At 45.6% G+C, this 22965-nt stretch overlaps 1 pseudogene; it reads left to right on the top strand.

Moving 5' to 3' along the window:
* Positions 1 to 14753, top strand: part of LOC120747652 (zinc finger protein 91-like) — a 33195-nt pseudogene extending 18442 nt beyond the window's left edge.
* The last annotated feature ends 8212 nt before the right edge of the window (positions 14754 to 22965 follow it).

Below are 22965 nucleotides of genomic sequence, written 5' to 3'. Positions count from 1 at the left end.
AGGACCTGTCAGAAGCTGGTTTGAGATATTGGCATCTGCTTTGACCACTGAGAATGTTGAATGCAACTTTGGGAAGTACCCATATAAATCCTGGGTTTGTTCAGGCCCTTTTCCTCCTGGTCAGCTGAACAGGTAACATCGAGTGGGTCCTACTGCTCCCCACACCCCACCTCCCCCTTCGGGGGGAAGCTCACCCGAGGCCGAGCCGGACTCCATCGGTTCCCGGGGAGGAGAGGTTGCAGCTTAACATCAACCACTTTGAAAAAACCTCCCCAGAGACCCCAGAGCAGGGAGGGATCTCCCCTGATAACAACTATGGGCCCAGTTTGGCCGAGGCTGCCCCGATTGTCACCGAGGGGTGGGCAGAGCTCTCCTCCCGCTCCCCTCCTCCGGTGTCTTCCAGACGGAGAAGAAAGAGTGGAGGGAGGAAACCAGGCCGATCTGAAATGGAGAGACTGCTGCCTGGAGCAGAAATCACACGGCCACTGCAGGCCTGGGCAGAGTTAACCCTGTCCTGGCAACATGGAGCTTCCAAGGCCTGACCCTTCCCTGAGAGAGAAAAGAAAGAGACAGAGTAGACGTAGGAAAGACGCCGCATGGAGTCAGTGGAGCAGGAGTGAAAGAACTGATAAAGATTATTAGAAGAGGGATTGAGGATGTGGACATTTTTAACCAAACTTTTCTGCTGTAAACTATGGAGAAATGGACTGTTTCTTGTAGCATCTTAATGTTGTTTGGGGAATGCTAGTTCTAGTCAAATTTGGGGATTGATAGGATTGAGATTTAAGTGGGAATCTTAAAGCCCCTCACTCCTGGCATAAAAGGAGGTCTCAGCCTTTGAGACGAAGATGATTTTAGAGATGAAGTGATTTGAAGCCCTCAGCTCTTGAGGTAAAAGGAGGTCTTTATTTCTTTTGAGATAGAGACAAATTTAGAGCTAGAAGAGAATCCTGGTTTTATACTAGAAGAAGCTTTCTTAAACAGTACCCCAGACACACTGAGAGGCCCATGAGTAGCCAGGAGAAAGGCTGCTAATGGGTGGAACAGCACAATATGCAAAAACCCCAAGCAGCTGCAGATTTGTGACATTGAGAGCCACAGGACTGTTTTTCTCTTGTGGCGAATATATCCATAGGACTCTAGAGATGTTATAAACAAGTTCTATTCAAATGATTAATGTTTTAATTACTTAATTGTTAAAATTCCATTAAGGTTGTTAATGCTTGTTCTGTTTAAAGAATTTGCCTTTTCCCTGTTTTTATATTCATTAATCATCTCATTTTCTTCTGTTTGTTAATTAAGAGTTTACTCTGTTACCTGTATCTCTGCTCCCATTCGTAGGATAGTGTCTGAATATGTAAATAAAAAGAACACTGGAATTCTGGGACCTACTCAAGAACAAAGGACTCTCAAAGCAGAGAACCAAAGTGGAATCCAGGACTGAAAGTAGTACCTCTGAACTAGCGCAAAAGTAGAACTGTCTGCCAAGGCAGCTTTATTTGGTCGCCGTGACCTGGGGGGAGTTCCCCATCACCGTACAACTCCTGGCTTACGAACCGGAAATGACTCCCCCGGCAGGGGACAACCCGTGAGGAAGGGGAGTCCCAGCTTCATTGTGAAGCAAAGCTGTTTGTACCTCCTCCTCCGCGTTGCCAAGGGAGCAGCAGGGAGCGTGTGCGGCTCCTCAAGCTAGCCCCCAGAGCCAGGCTTTCTAATAAAGGCATAAAGAGGAGCAAGTCTCCTGGCCCTTGATTTTTTTTCTCCATAACATTTTTGGGGACTCGTCCATGGGATCTGGCCACGCCTGAAGAATAACTAAAGACGGGACAGCCGCTCGCCCTTCGGACCTCCGGGACAGCTGGCCAAGCGGGAGCAGCCTGGGACCGGCAACGAGGAGGAGCGCCGGAGGGTGAGCATTCCGGCGGCGGGTAAAGGAGACGTGTGAGTGGGAGTGTGAATGAGTCGGGGACCGGCAGCTCAGACCTCCGAAGCGAGTGTGGACCCCTCGGTACCCCAGTTTCGGACCCCCGCGAGGAGGGCAGCCGGGAAAAGGGGGAAGCGAAAGAAACTAGTGAGTGAGGCGTATCCTTATGGGCAGAAAGAACCCCCCCGGGGCGTGCAGGGGAAAAACAGAGTGTGAGTGGCATGCATTAGGGGGAGAGAGAGCCCCTCCTCTGGGTGTGCAGGGGAAAATAGAGTGTGAGTGGTATGCATTAGGGGCAGGTCCCCCCTCATTAAGGCCTAGAGTAGCCTAGGAGGGGTTAGAATCCCTGGAGGAGCGGGAAAACCGTACCAGGGTTTACAGGGTGTCCCCAGACACTGCGGGTGCCGAGAGCTCATGAGAGTCCCTGCTTCCCAGGACTGAGCCAGACGCACCGGAGAGGGTGTGCTGCCGCGGTCTCAGGGAGGAGGCCGCAAACCCATAGCCCGAGGACACCGGGGTGGGGAGTCAGCTTGGAGGCAAGGCGGGCATCCTGCACACACACACTCATCCCTCTTGCCGAGGCTGCTTCGCTGGGGAGAAGTAGTCAAGCCAGTCCTGGTGGAAGGCAAAGGGGTCGGGCCCTGCTCAGGTTGATCCTTGGACACAAGGAAGGGATACACCCCCAGGTAACCCGTGCGGAGTCTTGACCTCTTACCTCCATTTCAAAAAGTGAAGAGGGGAACGGTACTAGTGACAGGGCAGTCTAGTCCGGGGTTCGGACTGAAGGTGTCCGGCCCGGCGGGGGCTGAGGCGCGGGAAGGCCCTGAGGCCCGGAAGGGGATGCCAGTACTAGGGACCCTGTCGTGCGCCGCAAAGCGTGTCCAGAGTCTCAGGGGTGAGGCAAGGCGCGGGGGTACATAGGAGGTGAGGTCATTAGGACCCACCTCAAAGGGGTCAGAGGAGAGTCTGAGCCCCTGGTGTGAGTAAAGTGTGAGCGTCCAAGAAAGTGAAGAAGGTTGGGGAAAGTGAGTAGAAAGAGAGAGTTTGTTCCCTAAATGAAAGCAAAAGTGTAGGAAAGAGTAGAAAAGCATAAAGTTTAGGAGTTTTGTGTTGAAGTGTTCAAGAATTAAGTCAAGAGATTTGAAGCAGAGTGAGAAAAGCCGAAGAATTTTTTTTGCTTAAAAACCTGTGTTGCCTGTCAGTAGAGGGCACCTTTGAAATTTTTTCAGTTTAAAGAAAATGGGACAATGTACTAGTAAGAAGAAGAAATCCGCAAAGGAAAATAACAAAGTGAAGAGTATTCCACCTGGTAGTCCCTTACAACAACTTTCAGCTAAATGGGATTCTTTAGAAGCCACAAAAGGACTAGATCAGGTTAAAATGGTGTTTTATTGCACAGAAGTCTGGCCAAAATTAAAATTACCAGGAGAGTGGCCATGGTTTGGAACACATGATGAGTGGATGTGCTATCAGTTAAATCAGTACCTAAGAACTCAGGAAGATCCAGACATAAATCAGTTAGCCTATGCTGCTTGTTGGCAAAAAAGAGCCACAACTAAAGAGAATATAAAAGTCTGCAAATTAAAAGAAAAGGAAAAGTGTGAAAGAAAGGAAGAGAAAGAGGAAAGAAAATAAACTAATCAAAGATGGGACCCTCTAGACCATTTACCCCCTCCAATTTACCCAGAAGTGCTCCAAGTCCCTCAAAATCCTGTCCCAGTTCCCCTACTAACTTCCCCGAGTCAAACTCAAATTCCTTCAGAACCCTCTCTTCCTCTTCCCCCAGTGGTTCCACCATCACCCCTCCTTAACACCCCTCCTCCTCAATCCTTAGTACCTTCTCCCCATACTCTCCCAACAGCCCCTCTGCCACCTCCTTCCAATAGTCAAAGTTCTTTAGCCCCAGTTATAACCCCTTCAGTTTCCCAAAATATAACCTCTTCCCTAGCCCCCCTTCCTCCCACAGTACCATCCTCTGTTTCTCCTCCTACAGATTTTACTACCTCCCCCTCCCCTACAGTAATTCCCCTGCCACCCCCTAATTGGGAGTTAACCAAAACCCCTACAGACTCTCATGAGTCATCCCATTCTCCTGGAAATCCCCAGGAATCCCTGACCCAGACAGTGTTATCAGTTGATAATGTAAGTGAAGGACCCTATTGTAACACCAGGTCAAAAGCCCTAAAGCCAGAAAGACTTTTTCCCCTCAGGGAAGTGCCTATGGGAGGAGTGATTGGAGGAGTAGGATTTGTAAATGCCCCATTAACAGCCTCTGAGGTAAGAGGATTTAAGAAAGAGCTAGGAAATTTAGTTGAAGATCCCATAGGTATTGCCACACAGGTAGACCAATTCCTTGGACCCAATGTTTATACATGGGGAGAGTTAAATTCTATATTAAACATCTTGTTCTCCCCTGAGGAAATACGAATGATCAGAACAGCAAGTATCAGAATCTGGGAAAGGGAAAATCGGTTAGGGCCACCTGGAGATCATAAATTACCGATAGCTGACCCAGGGTGGGACCCAAATCCAGAAGAAGAAAGACAAAATATGAGAGACTATAGGTCCTTGATAGTAAGAGGCATAAGAGAATCTGTCCCCAGAGGGAATAATACTAAATTAGCTTTTGATGGGTCCCAAGAAAAAGATGAGACTCCTGCCACTTGGCTAAACCGATTAAAAAGAAATTTTCAATTATATTCAAGCATAGACCCTGATAGTCCTGAAGGACAAGTAATTCTAAAAGTGCAGTTTGTAACAAAGTCATGGCCAGATATACAGAGAAAATTAGAAAAAATTGAAGATTGGCAGGAGAAAAGTATTAATGAATTATTAAAGGAAGCCTTAAAAGTTTACTTGAGGAGAGAGGAAGAAAAAGCTAGAGCCAAGGCTCGCATTATGGTAGCTGTAGCAAGGGAAAGTACTGGAGTAGCAGAAAACCAGAGAAACTCCTCTTTGAAATCTAGTGAGGGAGGACCAAAACCCTCATTTAAAGAACCAAAGTCACCCATAGTACCACCATGGGTAAATTTAAAAAGAAGTAACTCAGGAGAGAATAGAACTTGTTATTACTGTGGTGAAATAGGGCATTTAAAAAGGGACTGTAAGAAATTATCACTTGATGAAGCTATTGCAAGGGAGCAAGATGCCCTAGAAAGGGTGCTGAAAGGGGAAGATTAGGGGTGTCAGAGGCTCTATAAAATAGGGGACCCCATGGAACAACAAGATGAGCCTCTAGTAAACTTTGATGTGGGGCCCCAAAGTGAAGAATATGAATTCTTAGTAGACACAGGAGCTGATAGGTCAAGTTTAAGGAAATTACCAACAGGGGTAACAATCGGGACAAAAACTTGTGAAGTGTTAGGGGCTGAAGGGAGGCCCTTTCGAGCATTAATAATTGAAGGAGTAGAGATAAAAGGGAACTCAAAGTATTGTGTAGCTGATTTTCTTTATTTACCACATACAGAAACCAATTTACTAGGCAGAGACTTACAAGTGCAGCTCGGAGTAGGAGTTATCCCAAAAGATGGAAAAATGGTTGTGCATATCATGAAACTGACCCAAGGGGATATACAAGAGATAAATCCAGAAGTGTGGGCTACAGAGGGAAAGTATGGGTGTTTAGATATCCCTCCCATTAAGATAGAAATGCAAAAAGATACCCCTGCCATCAGAGTCAAGCAATACCCAATGTCACCAGAAGGAAAGAAAGGGCTAGCTTCAGTAATTGAGCATCTTTTAAAAGAGAATATCCTAGAACCCTGTATGTCCCCTCATAACACCCCTATATTGGCCATAAAGAAGGATGAGGGAAAGTTTAGATTGGTCCAAGATTTGAGAGAAATTAATAAAAGAACTATTGCTCGACACCCAGTAGTACCTAACCCCTATACCTTGCTGAGTAAAATTCCAAGAGAGCATACCTGGTTCACAGTGATAGACTTAAAGGATGCTTTCTGGGCATGTCCCCTAGCAGAAGAGTGTAGGGATTGGTTCGCCTTTGAATGGGAACATCCAGACAGGGGAAGAAAACAACAGCTAAGGTGGACACGGTTACCGCAGGGATATACGGAATCGCCAAATATCTTCGGACAGGCCCTAGAGACATTATTAGAACAGTTTAGTCCCACAGAAGGAGTTCAAATTTTGCAATACATGGATGATTTATTGATATCAGGGGAGACAGAAAAAGAAGTTAAAAATGTAAGTATTCAACTTCTAAACTTTTTTGGAGAAAAGGGGTTAAAAGTATCTCAAAGTAAACTACAGTTTGTAGAAACTGAAGTCACTTATTTAGGACACATAATTGGAAAGGGGAGTAAAAGGTTAAGCCCTGCAAGAATTTCAGGAATAGTATCTATATCACCTCCAAAAACTAAGAGAGACGTAAGGAAACTTCTAGGCCTGTTTGGATACTGCAAGCACTGGATAGATAAGTACACTCAAGGGGTCAAATTTCTTTATGATAAATTAATAGACCAGGAACCAATGAATTGGACAGAGAGTGACGAAAAGCAGCTACAAGATCTAAAAGAGAAATTATCCTCAGCACCAGTTTTAAGCTTACCAGATCTTAAAAAGGAGTTTGATTTGTTTGTAAACACCGAGAAAGGAATAGCATATGGAGTTTTAACCCAAGAATGGGGAGGATACCGAAAGCCTGTAGCATTTTTATCAAAACTGTTAGATCCAGTTGCCAGGGGATGGCCGGCTTGCCTCCAAGCAGTCGCAGCTGCAGCTATTCTGATAGAAGAAGCTAAAAAGTTAACATTACAGGGAAAGATAAAGATACATACTCCACATGATTTGAAAACAATCTTAAACCAGAGAGCTCAAAAGTGGCTCACAGATTCTAGAATCCTAAAATATGAAATTATACTAATAAATACAGATAACCTAGAACTAACAACATCAAAAAGCTTAAATCCAGCCCAGTTTCTCTCTGGCGAGCCCACTGAAGAGATAGAACACCATTGCCTAGAACTCATTGATATGCAGACAAAAGTGAGAGAAGATTTAGAAGACACACCCCTTCCATATGGGAGAGTATTGTTCACAGATGGGTCATCCCGAGTGGTGGAAGGGAAAAGAACATCCGGATACTCTGTGATTGAGGGAGAGAAAATGGAAGTCTTAGAAAAGGGAAAGTTACCAAGTAATTGGTCAGCGCAGTGCTGTGAAATATATGCACTAAAGAGAGGGCTAGACTTACTTAAAGATGACCGAGGGACCATTTACACAGACTCTAGATATGCCTTTGGTATTGTGCACACATTTGGGAAAATTTGGGAAGGACGGGGATACTTGAATTCAAAAGGGAAAGACTTAATACACACAGAATTAATAAAGTCAGTGTTAAAATCTTTACAAAAACCAGTAGAAATTGCAGTAGTTCACATAAAAGGGCATCAAAAGGGAAACATGCCCGAGATAAGGGGAAACCAGTTAGCTGATAAAACAGCCAGAGAGGCAGCTTTAGAACCAGGAGAACCAGTAAAAATCCTCAAATTAGAAAAAATACCAAGAAAAGAAAAAGAAGAGATAGAGCAGGTGTTTAGTGAAAAAGAGCAGAAAGCAATAAAAGAATTAGGATTACACCAGGGGGAACACGGAGTGTGGTTAACAGCTGACGGACGGAAATTCTTGAATAAAGCCCTAGCCCGAAAAATACTTACAGAAATACATAATCTAACCCACTGGGGAACCCAGGGGTTATGTGACCATTTCCTAAGGGAAAACCTATGTATTGGAGTACACGAATTAGCAAAAGCAGTTACTCAAGGATGTATAATATGTCAGAAAATAAATCAAAAAGTTATGAGGAAGACTGAGCCTGGAGGGAGGGAGTTAGCCTTAAGGCCCTTCCAGAATGTGCAAATTGATTTCACTGAGATGCCCCCTGTTCAAGGGTACAAACACTTGTTAGTGATCATAGATCACCTTACCCACTGGGTAGAAGCATTCCCTACAAAAAGAGAAACAGCAGAAGTAGTAACAAAAATAATATTAGAAGATATCCTTCCTCGGTATGGGCTGATAAATAATATTGATTCAGATAGAGGGCCACATTTCACAGCACAAATTCTACAGCAGGTAACACAAGCCTTAGGGATAAAATGGAGGTTACACACCCCATGGCATCCCCAAAGCTCAGGCAGAGTAGAAAGAATGAACAAGACCATTAAAAATGTACTAACTAAACTAATAGCAGAAACTCAACTAAATTGGCTTAAATGCTTACCCCTAGCATTATTACGAATCAGAACACAGCCACGAGCAGATATAGGAGTGTCACCATATGAAATGTTATTCGGGCTTCCCTTTTTGTTATCTCCTTATAGTTCTAAAGACTACCTGGAAGGAGAGGAAGTCACTAGAAAATATCTAAAAACCATTGGACAAACCCTAGAAAATCTCAGAAAGAAAGGCTATCTTCCTCAAACTTCCCCTTTGGATGCAAACGTGCATAATATCAATCCTGGAGATTGGGTTTTGATCAAAACGTGGACTAATACCCCGCTAACCCCGAAGTTTGAAAGTCCCTACCAAGTACTGTTAACAACTCACACAGCAGTGCGCACTGAAGAAAAAGGATGGACCCACATCACCAGAGTTAAAGGGCCAGTACCCCCTCCTGGAGAGAACCCGAGTTCAGCACCCTCACCGGATGAAACCGAGTGGACAGTAACACCACACCCGAAAGGCTTGAAATTAACCTTTAAAAAGAAATAAGAGATAACAGAGACTGTGAAAACCTTTTTTTTCAATTGCTTCTCCCCAAATCAGTAGACTCAAAAAAAAAAGGGGGGGGGGGCACAATAAGAGTTAATTTATGTAAACCTAAATTAGTTCTTTTTGTAATTAGCAATTTAGATAAGTTTAAGTAATAGATATATTAAAAAAAAAAAGAGTATAAAGTTTTTTTTTGTATTAATTTTACATATAGTTTAAGTTTTATAGGTAAGAATTTAAAAAGTTTAAGGTTTCTCTTTATATGATAATTTTTAGATTGTAAGTTTTTTTAAGTAGCAATTTAAATAAGTTTAAGTAATAGATATATTTAAAAGGAGTTAAGGTTTTTTTGTATTAATTTTAAATATTGTTTAAGTTTTATAAAAGAGAGTTAAGGTTTTTTTGTATTAATTTTAAATATTGTTTAAGTTTTATAAATAGTGTTTTAAATAAGTTTAAGTTTTCTTATATGTTAATTTTAAAAGTTGTTAAGTTTTATAAGTAGCAGTTTGAACAAAATTCAAGTAATAGATAAATTAAAAGAGTATAAGGTTTTTTTTGAAAACAAAAGTAAATCTCCTACAGAACATTCTCTAAGGGCAACTAAATTAATAGGGAAGGGAAGTGGAAGCATGTAAGTGGGTTCTTGAGGAGACCTCTCCACTCCAAGAGGCAAGGCCGGGTGGAGCAAGAGATCCAGGAAGGATGGCCCATACCGGACTCTTGGGAGGGATCGTACTGATGATGTTCATAAAGCACACCTATGAAACAAAAGCCTGTACTAACTGCTACCATCCAGTGTACGATGGAGAGGATCTCAGATCCTTATTCAGGGTCCATACTAACGTGAACCCAAACTGCTCAGACCACTCCCAGTTGAATACTTGCCAAGAGGATGGAAAAGTTTATTGGACCACAAAAAACACAGCTAGTTATGTACAGCGCCTATTTGGGGAATGTCCTATAGGAGACACTTGGTTATGCTTTGAAGCAGATCAAAAAGGATTAAGAGATATAATCAAAGAAAAAGTGTTGACAACAAAATTTGAAAAAAGCCTAGACATCCCATCAGGAAAAAACCTGTTCATTGACTTAGTAGAAAGAATCAGTCGAGAATTAAATTTAACCGAGTGCTAGATATGTGGAGGTACACAAATGTCTGAAATATGGCCTTGGGAGGGAATTAGTTTAAGCCCTCTAGAAATTCTAAAATGGAAGCAAACTGAGCAGAATACACGAAGTCTAAGAAAAAGAGGAAGAGAGAAGTGGGATCTCAAATCTAAAATCATTGGGGAAGAATGTATCATGAGGACAGGAACCAGGTATCAAACCCGTGTAGGAAAATTAATGTGTAAAAGGTATATAATAGTGATAAACTTAAGTGCTAAATGGGTTCCCAAAGGGCCTAACAAGTATTGGTCAACTGAGAACACAGAAAAATGTATCTTTAATGAGAGGTATGAATTATATGAATGTATTGACAAAGCTATAAATCCTTTTTGGGGAATAAAAGAACTGTCTCGGTTTTGGCAACAGCCCTTTGAAACTAGGGAAGATTACTGGGAAGCTCCAAATCACCTGTTCTGGATCTGTGGGGATACTGCTTATACAAAATTACCTGGGGATTGGTCGAGAAGCTGTACAATAGGGATCATAAAGCCAGCTTTCTTCCTATTACCCAAGAGATTAGGAGCACACCTAGGAGTCCCAGTATATGACAATCTGGGAAAAGTCGATCGAAAGAAAAGAGATACTCTAACAATTGGTGGAGACCAAAAATGGAAAGGAAAAATATGGACCCCAGAAGAAATCATTAAAACCTATGGACCAGCCACATGGGCACAGGACGGGTCCTGGGGGTATCGCACTCCAATCTACATGTTAAATAGAATCATTAGGCTCCAGGCTGTCCTAGAAATGGTATCTAACCGAACAGCTCTAGCATTAGACCACATCAGCGACCAACTAACACAAACAAGAGCTGTAATATACCAAATACGTCTGGCTGTAGACTACCTTTTAGCAGATGAAGGAGGAATCTGTGGTAAATTTAATTCGTCTGAATGTTGTTTAGAAATTGATGATAAAAGTGCAGTAATTAAAAACATCTCAAAAGAAATCAGAAAGCTAGCCTATGTGGGAAATCAAGAGTAGACTCCTTTAATAGACACCAACTGGTGGAATAGTTTTTGGTCATTCAAAGGGGATTGGTGGAAGAAAGCTGGGTTTATGATAATTTGCTCAATCACCGGGTTAATGTTTTTACCTTGTCTAATCCCATATCTAATTCGAACTATTACCTCCACAGTCCAAGCCAGTATCCAGATCCCTAAAGCAACCAGTCAGAAACAAACCAAAATGATGGTGATAGAGAGTCAAGGACCTGAACATGAAAATGCCAAAGAAATATATGAGAAGTTCCAAAAATGTAGAAAAATTTATTTTCAAGAAGAAGAGGTAACAAATTGATGCGAGCTAAAGCTCGATCAAAGAAATAGAGGGGGGAGTTGTTATAAATAAGTTCTATTCGAATAATCTATGTTTTAGTTACTTAATTGTTAAGTAATTTCATTAAGATTGTTAATGCTAGTTCTGTATAAAGAATTTGCCTTATTCCTGTTTTAATATTGATTTATCACCTTATTTACTTGTTTGTTAATTAAGAATTCACCTTATTACCTGTATCTCTGCTCCCATTCGCTGGATAGTGTCTGAATATGCAAATAAAAAGAACACTGGAATTCTGGGAACAACTCAAGAACAAGAGACTTTAAAAAGCAGAAAACTAAAGTAAAATCCAAGACTGAAGTCTCACTTTAGACTAGTGCAAAAGGTACGGGGGTCCGCCGAAGCAGCTTTATTTAGTCGCCGTGACCTGAGGAGGAGTCCCCCATCGCTGGATGAGCCCTGATCAGCGATGTGAAACGGACTCCCCGGCAAGGGGAAAAAGCCCGTGAGGGGGGTGGGAGTCCCCAGCTTTGCTGTGAAGCGAAGCTGTGTGTACCTCCTCCTCCGCGTTGCCAAGAGAGCAAGCAAGCTCTCCCCCAAGGCCAAGCTTGATAATAAAGCAACATACAAAAAGAGCAAGTCTCTGACTCTCTCTCTTTTTTTCCAGAACAGCATGACATTTGCAGAGAGAGCCTTCAGCAAACACTGGGAACTGGAAGTTGATGCAGAAAATACCCTGAGGGTCTCTGCAGGGAGGAAAAATGTACAAAGTTCCGGTTCATGCCTGGCTAGGCAGCACCAAAATGGTTCCTTTTCAGGGCAAGGTTCCATTGCCGAGTGCTCTACGAGCCCCAGAGGAGAGCCCAGGGGGCAAGGAACTGCGACCGGGGACTGTGCAGGAGCTGGGCACAGCGAGAGAGCTGGGCTGAAGGTCAGCCCCGGGGCGGGCACGGACTGGGAGGGGGCAGAGCCCGGGGGGTCCCGCAGAGCCTCCCTGCTCCAAAGCCCCGCCTGCGCCAGCGGGGCAGCTGCCGGGAGCCGTGTGCCAGGGCCGGGCCGCAGGTGGGTGTTGCAAGTGCCTCCAGGGGAGCAGCTTTTTGTCCCGATCCAGGGGCATTCCCACGGGGCTGGGGTCCCTGGGAAGGTGCACGAGGACAGGGTGGAAGTGGTTGGTTTGTGATTTTGTTTTTTGGAGGTTTTTTTGGTTGGTGTTTTTTTGGTTTTTTGTTTTTTTTTTTTTTTTGGTGGGGGGTGGGGGGAGGTGATGGCTGGTAGGGATTTTAGTGTTTCCTGGGGAGGATGGTGGGAATGATTTTTCTGTGAGCTGCCCCCATGTGTTTGAAGCCCCGCGGGTGCGGGGAGCGCTGGCACAGCCCCGGCACGGGCGGGGCGGCCCCGGGCGGGCTGTGGGAGCCGGGAGCGGCCGCCCGGGCCCGGAGCCGCCGCCTTGGGCCGGGAGCCCCCCGGGTAGAGCTCTGTGCTCGGGGCCGAGGCCCGGGCGGCCCGGGGAGCGCTCAGGCGGCCCGTGGGCCCCCGGCGCAGGCGGCTCCGTGTGGCCGGGCTCCGAGGGGAGCGGCCCGGGCCGGCCGTGGCCATGCGGGGCCTGGTGGGGCTCAGGGGGCCGGGCCGGGCCGGGCAAAGGCTGAGGGAGAGCGGGGGAAGCGTTGGCACAGAGGCCCCGGGCTCCCCGTGCCCCCCTGGCCACGCAGCCGGGCTCGGGGGCCGCCTCGCTCAGAGCCAGCCCCGGCTGCGGGGGTCCCCGGGGGGCCCTGGGGAGGGGGCGGCGGGGGCTGACGGAGCTCTGTGCCCGGGGCTGGGCACGGCTGCCGAGGGAGCGCAGGATGCAGGGTCCCCCCGTGCTGGGGCTGCCTCTGCCCGCCTCAGGGGCTGCATTGTCAGCCCAGAGGTACCTGGGGATTGCCTGATACCAGCAGCGTTGGGAGGGAAACCCGGGAATGGGGGGAGCAGAAATGGGCAGTGCGAGAGCTGGGGGTCCTCCAGAAGCCTGAAGATGTTGGGAGCATGGACAAGGGGGACCCATGGATACCCCAGGACACAGAAAGAGGGACACCAGACAGAGCTGACCGTGGGACGCCTGTGATGCCAAACTGGTGATCCCAGAGAAGAAGAACCTCCTGGATTCCCCGGAGCCACAGCAGCCCAGAGAGGGGGAACACCAATACAAACTAGATTCGCAGCAACCCAGATGGGGGGGCCTCTAGGACCCCAAAGTGGAGGGACCAGAGAGGGGAAACTCATGGTTTGGTGGTTTTGCTGAATCTTGGTCATTAGTGTATGTTGATGGATTGAATCTTGGTGTTTTGGAGGTTTTTATGGGCACCAGATGCCCAGTGACTTCTAGAGATGGACTTGGGCAGGAGGGACCCCCTAACCCAATGTGCCCATACATTGTATTTTTTCCCCAAACCAGGATCTCACATTGCAAAACCTTGGCGAGATGGAGGAGGAGGCCATGAGGAAGAGGAAGATGCCACGGAACAGCCAGGCAGGTGAGGAGGAAGTCAGTGCCCCTTTCCCCCTCTCTTCCTGCTCCATCTCCCAGCCCAGCATGGCCCCCGGCTGCAGGACAACCCCGCTGCTGACGCCGTCCTGCCAGGGATGTGTTGGGGGAATCTCCTTCCCCTTCCCTGTGGCATGGAGGCAAATCCCATTCTCTCCTTGTCCTTCCTCCCCCAGACAAGGAGCTGAGGATGGAGACCAGGGAGAACAAATCCCCGCAGCAGAACCTCGTGGAAGAGGTTTTGAGCAGCTCCACGGTGCAGGAATCCAAAAGGGAGGAAAAGCTTTGGAGATCCTGCAGGAAGAAGGACTCCAAACCCATCCCAGGGTGCTCTGAGGAGGAAAGACCCACCCTGTGCCAGGAAGGTGGACAGAGCTTCAGCTGGGGCTCTGAACTGGTGGTGCCTGAGCAGCTTCATGATGGGGAGAAGCCCCACAAGTGCCTGGAGTATGGGAAGAGCTTCAGCTGGAACTCCTTCCTGATCAGCCACCAGTGGATCCACACTGGGGAGAGGCCCTACGAGTGTGGGGAATGTGGGATGAGCTTCAGCCTGATCCAGCCTGATCTGCCACCAGAGGATCCACACCAGGGAACGGCCCTACGAGTGTGAGCAGTGTGGGAAGAGCTTCAGCCACAGATACAGCCTCATCTGCCACACGAATATCCACGCTGAGGAAAGGCCATACAAGTGTGGGGAATGTGGGAAGGGCTTCAACCAGAGGTCCAAACTGATCATCCACCAAATGATCCACACTGCGGAGAGGCCCTACGAGTGTCCTGAGTGTGGGAAGAGGTTTCAGACCAGCTCCACTCTCCTCGTGCACCAGCGGATTCACACAGAGGAGAGGCCCTTCCACTGCCCCGGCTGCAGGAAGGGCTTCAAGCACAACTCCCACCTCATCAGGCACCAGCGCATCCACACTGGGGAGAGGCCCTATGAGTGTCCCCAGTGTGGGAAGAGCTTCAGCCACAGGTATAACTTGACCAGACACCAACAGAGCCACCAATAAGGGAAGCCCTGCGAGTGCCCCGATTGCAGGAAGTGCTTTGTGTGTCTCCAGCTTCATCCTTATTGACGACCCACTTTGTGCAGAGCCCTGGTGACCCACATTTCCCCTGACCCACGCTCAGAAGTCACCTGTCCCTTTCTCTGCCCGTGGCAATGATGTGAGGTGGGACTGAAGAACATGAGGGTCTGACCACGGTCCCATCATTGTATTTGATCCCATCTCAGGTCATTGCCAGGGGCAGGAAGGGGACTCTCTCTCTCCCCCAACAAGGAGAAGGGTGTCCTTTCCAGGCTGGAGGAAATACATGGCTGGGAAGAGCCAGTAAGTGTTGTTGTACAGTTTTCCCTGTATATAATTTGTTTTACCCCTTCTGTTATCAATATTTTTTCTGTTCCTAGTTGTTCCTTATCTTGTTGCTGTTCCCAGTAAATTGTTCTTATCCCAGCCTGGGATCTTTGCCTTTTGTACTTTCCATGGGAGACCAGAGGGCATCAAGCAGTGACAGGGTTTTTACAGGAGCACAAAATTGGGGAATCCCATTCCTAAACCCCGGCCCGTGGAAACCGAGCATCCCAGCTGGTCCCAGCCCTGACAACAGCCTTGGGAGTGGGTCCCTGGCTGGGCGCTGTGGGAACCTCTTCACTCTGGTGCCCAGGGACAGGACTGGAGGGAAGGGCTGGAGCTGAGTCGGGGCAGGTTTAGGTTGGATGTTGTGGAGAATCTTTCTGTGGAGAATTTTTCTGATGCATGGCTGCACAGCAAGGGCCATGATACTGTTAAGTCGGTTGGAATGTAACTATGTCTATGTGGTGTACGTGATGATTAACAAGGATATAATATCCTTGAGCACTAGAATGATACAACAACAAGGGTGTTGTTAGTACAAAAAAGCTGAAAAATGCTAGGCTAAGGAACTGAAAATGCTAGATTAAGAAAATTGTAACCGCAAGGCTGATTACAGGAAGAACATGCGTCAAAATATCATAAGCCAATCATGAGCTATAGTTTTGTAATATGTATGAACTAATTATTGACACTATATATTTGCTATTAATCTAAATAAAGCTGAGACTTGTTGATCATCATCGGATGTGGCTTGTCTCCCGTTGTTTTCCGACAAATGGTGACCATTCCGACGTGATCCACGACTGGGAACAACGTAGGGTTCGGGTCCTGCAAGCAGAAGGACGGCTTAAGAGCAACAGAACCTGGGAGTGCTCCGTGCCCTGAGCGACCACAGAGGTGGGCTTAGCCGATACGTGCTGCCGAGACCTGGAGAGGCTGCAACAGCGCTGACGTAATTATGGACAGGCAAGCAGCATATGATTTATTTACGGCGTTCTTGCAGAAACGCCAGATTAAGGGATTAAATTTAGGAAAAGAGTTACCTGAACTTTTAGAATATGGTTATTCTCAAGGGTTTTTTATTAACCCTCATACTGTTCATGAGTTAGTGGAATGGAGACGATTTGGGGATAAGCTATGGGAGCTCACATTAGATGATGATAAGACAGCCAAGAAAATGAGCAAACTATGGAGGGTGGTACATAATGAGTTGTTGTTATGTCAGGCAGAAAAAAGGGCAGCTCGAGAAGTAGTGTCAGCTCAGGAAAAGAATAAAGATTATAATCCCTTCTTAGGCACTAGTACCCCTAATCCTCCCGTATTCACTACCATACATTTACCAGCCTCAGCACCTCCTCTGGCAGAAGTAGAATCTAGACAGGGAGCCAACAACATAAGGGAGCCTCCACGCAGCCCCGGGAATGCTGCCCCCGTATTGCCTCAGGTGGCCATGTTCCCAGATAGCCAGGAGCCTATCCCTGGGGCAGAATCTGACCTTGCGGGGGCTATGGCAAGGGAACGCCGCGAGGTGTGGGCAGCCTTGGCGCGGCAAGGCGCTGAGCAGGGTGATAAAGATATGTTGGAGGCTGCCTCTGATTGTTTGGCTTTTCCAGTTACTTTTACGCCAAATCCAGCAGGAGGTTTGCAGGCAACAGTTACAGTTTTAGATTGGAAAATGTTAGCGCAGCTGCGCTCTACAGTTGGGCAATATGGGGTTACTAGTGAGCCTGCAAAACAGATGTTAGAGTATCTTTTTAATGCTCATGTTTTGTTGCCAGCAGATATAAAAGGGATAGCCCGACTCATTTTTACGCAACATCAACATTTGTTATTTACTGCACATTGGCAGGCAGAAGCACAAGCCTCAGCGGCTGTGCAAAGGGGACAAGGTGATCCACTACAAGGTATAACGTTAGATGAATTGTTAGGGCTGGGACCCTATCAAAGAATGGAGGCTCAAGCCCTTATGGGACCAGACAAGTGTCGAGAGGCTATGGCAGTAGCAAGAAGGGCCATCGATAAGGTTAAAGCTCCGGGGGGATTACCCATATATATGGGAATCAAGCAGGGTCGTGAGGAAACCTTGGGGTCCTTTGTAGACAAGGTAGCAGAAGCCATAGATAGAGCAGGTGTTCAGGATTACATGAAAGGGGCATTATTAAAACAGTGTGTTTTACAAAATAGCAATTCACACACTAGATCAATGATAAATACTATGGCAGGGGATTGGTCAATAGCTGATTTATTAGAAAAGGCAGCAACTGTGCCATCAGGAACGCAGGCATTTTTAGTTGATGCTATAAAACAATTAGGGCTCGGATTACAAGAGCAGGCAAAAGCTTCTCAGACGCAGGTAATGGCAGCTCTTGCTCCTCTTCAAGTAGCAACGGCTAGCACTGGTCCTCGCTCCTCACCTTCTGGTGCTCGCATGAAATGTTTTCGTTGCGGCAGTAGCGGACATATCCGAAGAGAGTGTAATGCTGCAGGGGTTTGGTGTGCAAAATGCCGCGTTGACACACATAACACCAGCGCCTGTCGACGGAGGTCGGGAAACTTGAGGAGCAGCGCGAACAGTCGCCGCGCCGGGACACAAGTAGCGGCTGCAATGCCAACAAACAACTGCGACCAGCCACCAGCGGGAGCCTCGGCATGGACGTGGCAGCCGCAGTAGATGTCACTATAATGACCACAAATCCTCTCAAGATCCCCACGGGACTTATAGGACCTATTATAATCAATGGACAACCAGTAGGTGGACTTTTGCTGGGGCGCTCTTCCACGACTATGCTGGGATTGTTTGTTTTACCTGGTGTCATTGATGCAGATTATTGTGGGGAAATTATGATTATGGCTTATACTCAATACCCCCCCCTGCAGATAAAAAAGGGACAAAGACTGGCACAATTAATACCCCTTCCTCAATTGGCGAAAGATATTTCTCCTATGCGACATGATGCAAGAAATCAAGGGGGTTTTGGCTCTACAGGAGGACTAACATTATTAACCATAGATCTTTCTACACGACCTCGGAGGGCAGTTGAGCTCTGCCTCAATGGACAGATTAAAAAACTTATGGGATTATTGGACACTGGAGCAGATACCAGCATTATTGCTCCAAGTGAATGGCCTCATGATTGGCCTCTGCAGGCAGCTGCCACAACAGTGACTGGAGTAGGAGGAATGACTCTAGCTAGTCGAACACCGACGCTCACTGTAGTCATTGATGGGAAATATGCACAAGCATCCTTTTCAATTACACCACTTCCACCTACAGTACAGTGTTTAATTGGACGAGATGTGTTGGCACAACTTGGTATTGTTCTCACCAATGATCACCCTTTGGGATAATGGCTGCTGCTTGGACTTTCCCCATTCCTCTCACCTGGAATACAAACACTCCGGTGTGGGTTAAGCAGTGGCCATTGAAAGGGGAAAGCTTACAACATGCACATGCCTTAGTACAAGAGCAACTTCAACAAGGTCACCTGAAACTGTCTACCAGCCCATGGAACACCCCTATATTTGTCATAAAGAAAAAATCTGGAAAATATCGACTGCTTCACGACCTTCGTGCAGTGAACGCCCAAATGGAACCTATGGGAGCTCTTCAACCAGGTTTGCCTAACCCAGCTATGTTGCCTCAACATTGGCCTTTGTTAATAGTGGACTTAAAAGACTGTTTTTTCACTATAGCATTGCATCCTCAAGATACACCTAGGTTTGCTTTTACGTTACCAGCTGTAAATCGTCAGCACCCCGATCAAAGGTTTGAATGGACTGTGTTACCTCAAGGCATGCGCAACAGCCCCACCTTGTGTCAACTTTTTGTTAATTCTGCCCTACAACCTCTAAGGCAGCAGTGGCCTCAGGTTATCATTTATCATTACATGGATGACCTTTTGTTTGCACAACCTCAGCCCTTTTCGGATTTACAAATTCACCAAATTCAACAGACTCTTGCTAAACAAGCTCTGATTGTAGCCCCTGAAAAAATCCAGCGATCTTCTCCATGGAAGTATTTAGGATGGATTTTAACAGAACAGACAGTTACTCCCCAAAAGCTGCAATTTCATCACAACATTACTACATTACATGATGCACAAAAACTGTTAGGGGATTTACAGTGGCTCAGGCCTATAATTGGAATTCCTAATGAACTAATTGATCAATTACGTCCTTTGCTGAAAGGGACTGACCCCACACAACAAGTGACTGTTTCCCCTCAACAGCAGCAGGTAATTCAACTCATTGCTGAGTGCATTTTACAGGGCCAGGTTCGCCGGAGAACTTTAGATCTTCCTGTTGACTTAGCCATATGGCTGGGCCCCACTCATTTTATGGGTGCATTGGTCCAGCATCTCAAGAGAACGGGGGAACAATGGGTGCTGGAATGGGTTATGCCTCCACTACAACAACAAAAGACTATATGGCAAAAAATTGAGCTATTGAGTCTACTTATCAAGAAAGGACGTCAACGTGTAGTACAAGTTATGGGTTTGGAGCCTGATACCATTTTTCTGCCACTACAACGAGATACATTAGATTGGTATTTGGTTAATTCTGCTGAATTACAGGAAGCGCTATTAGGCAGCACTAGTACTATCGCACCTAATAACAGCAAGCCTCCACTGAAATGGGTAGGGATGCAGAAATGGATGTTAGTTCCTAAAAGAAGTGACAGGCCCATACCGGGAGCACTTACTGTATATACAGACGCTGGAAAGAAATCCCGTAAGGCTGCCATTACATGGCAGAAAGAAGGGTCTTGGGAAAAGAAAATGTTGTCAGCGGAAGAAGCCGATACTTTGCAGACACTAGAGCTCTTTGCTGTGGTCTGGGCAATATCTCATTTCAGAGAACCAATTAATGTAGTGACTGATTCACTATATGTGGCAGGTGTTGTTGCACGAATAGAAGATGCCTTTATCAAAGAAGTACGAAATCAGAGACTCTATCAGCTTTTGATGCAGTTGAATAAAGCTTTGCACCAGCGAGAACAACCCTATGCAGTAATTCATATTCGGAGTCATAAATGGAACATTGGTTTAGGAGAAGGAAATCAGCGAGCTGATGAACTGGTATCTACAGCCATAACCGTGCCATTGCCTCAACATGTGTTAGCACGAGAGGCTCACTCCATTTTCCATCAGAACGCAAAAGGACTTCAGAAAGAATTCCACATTTCACATGCAGAAGCCACTGCAATTGTTAGAAGCTGTCCCATATGCTGTCACCATAATGGAGGTTTAGGGCTAGGGACAGGGGTTAATCCTCGTGGAGTAATGGCCAATGAACTGTGGCAAACAGATGTCACGCATGTTAATAGTTTTGGTCGCCTGAAATATGTTCATGTGACAATTGATACATACAGTCATTATATTTGGGCTACGCCTCAGTCAGGTGAAAGGGCTATTCATGTAATTAGACATTTAACTAGTTGTTTTGCAGTCATGGGAGTTTGTCGAAAGCTAAAAACAGACAATGGTGCAGCTTATGTCAGTAGCAGGGTTCAAACCTTTTTGAAACAATGGGGTGTGAAGCATGTTACAGGAATACCGCATAATCCTAGGGGGCAGGCAATTGTAGAGCGAGCAAATGGTACTTTAAAAACTTATATTGAAAAATTTAGCCATATCACAGATATTCAGGAACGTGTGGCTAAAACATTGTTTGTATTGAACTATTTGTGTGTATTTGGATCATCAAAGGTACCAGCAGTTATCACACATTTTGACAGCCCTAGTGAGAACAAGACAGAACCAACAGAAATCTGGGTTAGATACAAATGTTTGAAGACAGGTTTATGGCAAGGTCCAGTGAAAGTATTGTATTGGGGAAGAGGATATCTTTGTGTTTCTACCCCTACAGGACCTGAGTGGATTCCAGCTCGGTGGACGAAGCCAGCATCAAAACCTCAAAGTGGAGGACATCAGGAATCCTCAGTTACACCTAGACGGCTTGGTTCGCCTTCATCAGAAGTTCCTGTTGACAGTGACTGAACCTACCCTCTGTTATATATACAATAGACCATTTTGTACTTTTAATAGCCTGTTTAGCGAATTGTTAATTAAGGATTAATAATTTGTTGTTGTTGTTGTTGCTTTTGTTGTACAGATGATAGCATGAGAGTTTTGTACCTACTGTTCTTTTGTTCCTGTATAGCAAGTGCTTGGTGGGTTCCCCCACAGCCAAAAACAAATGTATGGGTCACTTTGGCTAATTTAACCAATCAGGAAGCAATATGTCTTTCTCTTTCATCCCCCGGAAATCCTTTTTCCACATGTTTGGTAGGATTGCCTGTTGATGAATGGCCTTGCCCTTCACGGATCCCTACTTGTCAAAGGAACAATTCCCGAAAAACAGTAGATGCTTGGGACAAATGGGTGCCTTATCTACCTTTAGCAGCCTTAGAGCCACAAGAGATTGAGTTATTAGGATCAGTTCAGGCTGATGGATGTGTTGTTTTTAACTTTACCAGTAGAACCTTACGTTCTGGAAAAAACTATACCACAATAGTTAACTCTTCTTTGGCAGTTTATCGAAATTCCACACTTTGGTGTAACTATACTTCTCCTATTGTTTCTGTATCTACTTTAGCACCACTTCAATTACCTTTTGGAATGTTTTTTATTTGTGGTGACAGGGCCTGGGCAGGCATTCCCTCTCGGATGAAAGGTGGTCCATGCACATTAGGACGACTATCATTGCTCACCCCGAACACATCTATGATTTTACATCGAACAGGTGCTCGGACACGAACAAAAAGAATGGTCCATCAGTTTACATCGGAGTGTAAATCAGACATGGAATTTTGGTCCCCAGATAAAATAATTGCTGCATCCGTCCTTGCCCCAGGAGTAGGAACAGCTCAGAGCTTGGCTACTCTTAATAAATTAGGGTGTTGGCTGGCAAAACAAACTAATGCCACGTCTCTTGCTTTAAGTAGCTTATTAGTAGATGTAGATTCGGTCAGGCATGCTACTTTGCAAAACAGGGCCGCGATTGATTTTTTGCTTTTAGCACAAGGTCACGGATGTGAGGAGTTTGAAGGAATGTGCTGTATGAATTTGTCTGACCATTCTCAGTCCATTCATGCTCAAATATCAAGTTTACAGAAATTGACAGAACAATTAAAATTGCAACAGGGGTGGAGTTTAGACGGATGGCTCGCTTCTTTGGGATTAGGACCTTGGCTGACCTCAATGATAAAAATAGTCATTGTAGTAGGCATTGTGATTGTTTTGTTGATTATCTGTTTGCCTTGTATTTGTATTTGCTTGCAAAATTTGATACAACAAGGAGTTCAGAAAATGTTTAATCAGCATCTCCTTGTGCAATTTAAAGAAAACGGGGGAAATGTGGAGAATCTTTCTGTGGAGAATTTTTCTGATGCATGGCTGCACAGCAAGGGCCATGATACTGTTAAGTCGGTTGGAATGTAACTATGTCTATGTGGTGTACGTGATGATTAACAAGGATATAATATCCTTGAGCACTAGAATGATACAACAACAAAGGTGTTGTTAGTACAAAAATGCTGAAAAATGCTAGGCTAAGGAACTGAAAATGCTAGATTAAGAAAATTGTAACCGCAAGGCTGATTACAAGAAGAACATGCGTCAAAATATCATAAGCCAATCATGAGCTATAGTTTTGTAATATGTATGAACTAATTATTGACACTATATATTTGCTATTAATCTAAATAAAGCTGAGACTTGTTGATCATCATCGGATGTGGCTTGTCTCCCGTTGTTTTCCGACACCATTCCACCAGTTGGTGTCCATTAGAGGAGTCCACTCTTGATTTCCCACATAGGCTAGCTTTCTGATTTCTTTTGAGATGTTTTTAATGACTGTGCTTTTATCATCAATTTCTAAACAACATTCAGACAAATTAAATTTACCACAGATTCCTCCTCCATCTGCTAAAAGGTAGTCTACAGCAAGACGTATTTGGTATATTACAGCTCTTGTTTGTGTTA

The sequence above is a fragment of the Hirundo rustica genome, unplaced genomic scaffold (assembly GCF_015227805.2).
Source record: "Hirundo rustica isolate bHirRus1 unplaced genomic scaffold, bHirRus1.pri.v3 scaffold_132_arrow_ctg1, whole genome shotgun sequence".
NCBI lineage: Eukaryota > Metazoa > Chordata > Aves > Passeriformes > Hirundinidae > Hirundo > Hirundo rustica.
The sequence above is the reverse complement of the archived record's forward strand: the minus strand, read 5'-3'. Positions and strand labels throughout refer to the sequence as shown.